At 49.2% G+C, this 3,499-nt stretch overlaps 1 pseudogene; it reads right to left on the minus strand.

The window, feature by feature from the left end:
- Window positions 1-248: 248 nt before the first annotated feature.
- LOC113178402 (olfactory receptor 2W3-like) lies at window positions 249-1,174 on the minus strand (annotated as a pseudogene).
- Window positions 1,175-3,499: the final 2,325 nt, after the last annotated feature.

Consider the following 3,499-nt stretch of genomic DNA (forward strand, 5'->3'; position numbering starts at 1 on the left):
GAGAGGGGCTTCTTCCAGCGAGGCCCTGATAGGAGCTGGTGGGGTGGTCTGCACATCTGAGTGAGGGTGACAGGCCCTGTGCTGTTCTCTCATAAAACACATAACACTGTCCATAAACAGGTTTCCAGAAGGCCAGCCCTACTAGGATGCTGAGCTGCAGGCTGAGACCAATTCTGCTCCACAGCTCAGAGGCCAGCAGTGGACCCACTGCAGCTGACCCTGAGGCTGATGCTGGGCAGTCCAGGGCCTCACTCCTTGCCCCCCTTTCTGTTCCTCAGCAGCATCCTTCTAAGTGCCCCCTTTACCTCCTTGTTTCTGAGGGTGTAGATCAGGGGGTTCAGGAGGGGGGTGACGATGTTGTAGAAGAGGGTGAGGAACTAGCCCTGGTCCTGGGAGGACCTACTTCCTGGCTGCATGTACATGTAGATTATGTTCCCGTAGAACAGGGAGACCACGGTGAGGTGGGAGCCACAGGTGTTGAAGATTCTGTGTCTTCCTGAGGATGACTGGATTCTGAACACAGCCCTGACGATGTGGCCATAGGACACTAAGATGAAGACCAGGGAAGACAGCATGATGCCCACAGCCAGGACAAAGACAGTGCCTTCTATGGCCACTGTGTTGACAGGGCTGGCATCTCACACAGGAAGTGGTCCACCTTGTGCACGCAGCGGGGTAATCGTAGGGTCACTGGAGACATGACCAAGGAGTTGGCCATTCCACAGCCCCAGGCCACTGACACCAAGCCCAGACAGAGTTGTGGATGCATAATAGTCATGTAGTGCAGGGGCTTGCAGACGGCCACAAACCTGTCATAGGCCATGACGGCCAGCAGCAGACACTCCATTCCACCCAGGACCAGGATCAGGAAGAGCTGGACCATGCAGCCCACATAGCTGATGTTCTTGTCATGGCCACTCAGGTTGTGGAGCAGCTGGGGGATGGAGCTGGTGGTGAAGCTGAGGTCCAGGAAGGACAGGTGGTTGAGGAAGAAGTACATGGGCGTGTGGAGCCGGGGGTCCAGCCGAGACACCAGGATGATGGTGCTGTTGCCCACCAGGGTCAGCAGGTAGGCTACCAGGATGACCACAAAGAGGACCCTCTCCAGGTGGGGGCGGTCAGAGAAACCTAGGAGGATGAAGTGGCTCTGGGTGCTGCCATTGGTCCCATCCATCTCTACTGCACCTGAGGAGAGGTGTCAACACCAGTAGTGGCACCTGCTGATGCTGTAATATGGACTCCTAGCCAGGCTTAGGGGAGCACAGAACAGGTTTTTTTTTTACTCACCTAAGCCCTAAACACTGGTGTGGAGGCTCTGCTATGATTATTATCTCCAAATTATAGAAAAGGAAACTGAGGCACCGGTGTGTTAAGTAAATGTCACAAGTGGAAAGGCAGAGCTGGTCTGCCCCAGGAAACGTGCTTGACATCTTCAACCGCATCCATCCCTGTGCTCTGTCATTCCAGAGAGGAAAGGCACACACCTGTGGAGCTCCAACCTCTGCTTCTTCCAGAGTCACAGGTTCCTGAGCTCAGAGGCACAAAAGAATACCCCAAAGAACGCCCTGACAGGATTTAGGAAATAGCACATGCAGCTCATCCTTGAACATCACGGGTTTGAACTACATGGATAAACTTCTTCAAAAATCATTTTTTTTTTTTTTTTAGTAAATGCATTGAAAACATGTTTGGAGATTTGCAAGCATTTGATAAAACTTGAAGAAAAAGCATGTGATTATAAATACCCCCCAAATTTAAGAAACATTTAGAATGTCATGAATGCATGAACTACATGCTGGTAATGCCACATTTTTATCATTTACTAACATAAAATATACATAAATATTATATATAAAATTAAAATGTATCAATATTTTCACAAACAGAGACCATACAACCTGCCACTTGCAAAGGAGAGAAATCGAAACCAAAGCAAACTGTATCAGGCATCATCACTGCAGGAGAGGAACTCAGGGAGCCTGACTCTGTTCGATGACCTCAGCCACCCCTGGTGTGGGAAAAAAATGTGTCCTTCTTCTCCCTTAATAAATGGGGACAGAATTCAAAGCCCTGGAACGTGTGTGGTGGTTACCTGGTTAGGTTTCTGACTCCCACCAGGAAAAACAGACCCCTAGGAGCACCAGCAGTCCTGACTTCTGTGACCCTCTCCCCACAGGGCAGAGGAACTCACCTATAGACCCCCAGAGAAGGGGCACGCTGCACATGGAACCTTACCTCGAGGAGGTAATGACGTGCTGAGAGGAGCTTCCTGGGTCCTCAATCCTAGGGAGCCCCTCACCCTCCTCACCCAGTGCACATATTGCTTCCTTTTTAGGTGAAATTCTAAACCATAGCTCCCATGAAAGGAAACCAAAATTGGCACAGATTCTATGGTCCCACACTCACCATCATTCTAGGTCAGACACAGTCCTCCAACCCGGAAGTGAACAGTAGTCACCGTTCAGCCCCATTAGGTCGTGGTTCAGACTCTCAGTCTGAGTGGAACAACTTAAAATGACACTCACTTAAAGCCTGTGACCAGCACCCCAGAGCTTGGACAGGGAGGAAGACTCAATTTTAAACCTTTAGCAGGCCACAGTAGAGTTGGACAAGCTGAGCACTGAAGACCTCACAAACTGACAGCCTCTCATTTCTCCTACTGCTTTACCCAATAAGTGATTGGCTTTGTAGTGACGGGTCTGAAAAGAGCCTCGGCTGATGCTCCTACTATCACACACATTTTGCATGCTGACCTTCCAAGCTCTGAATTCTGTTTTTCCTATACATCCCTTTTCTATTGATTTAGGCCCTTAGGTAGTTGGTTGCAGTCAGGGTGCTGGAACAGTGGACAGAGCCAGCACTCACTGTGGTGTCTTCTGCCCCCCTGATGTCACCAATCGATTGATAGTAGCTGGAACAGTGATACAGTGCACAATTCCTAGACCTGCCAGGGAGCAGAAAAACATACAAAATAATTTATTTTAGCAAAACTGGGTAAAAATCCTGTGGTGTTGGCTGTTTTGAGAATGTTGACCTATACTACAACCTTGCCTTTTTTCCAAGAGCATTGCTGAATGTAATAAAACATAAAGTGCCCTTGTGAATTTTGAGGTCAAATTCAGAGGAAAAAGGCATGCTTGACACACAGATAGAGAATGCAGTGGCCCTCAGGGCATGCCCCCTCAGGTGGAGGCCACACTGTCTAACAAGCCCTGATCTGTCACACTGTGGAGCCTGTCCCCACTGAGCAAAATTAACTCTATGTGGCACCAGATAAATGTAAGGTTCTTGCCTTGATGTCCTTTCTGCAGATGTCACAAGATACCTGGGTAATGGGCACAGCTCATTAGAGTCAGAATCTGAGCAAAGAGGTAAGCACACAGGGAAAAATGTATACACTAGGTAAGCACTCACATCACACACCTACCTGGAAAGAGCAGATGAGGTGTGCTCACGTCCACTTCTCAGCTTGACATTGGGTTCACTTGGCTGGACAGAC

The sequence above is a fragment of the Urocitellus parryii genome, chromosome 1 (assembly GCF_045843805.1).
Source record: "Urocitellus parryii isolate mUroPar1 chromosome 1, mUroPar1.hap1, whole genome shotgun sequence".
Classification (NCBI taxonomy): domain Eukaryota; kingdom Metazoa; phylum Chordata; class Mammalia; order Rodentia; family Sciuridae; genus Urocitellus; species Urocitellus parryii.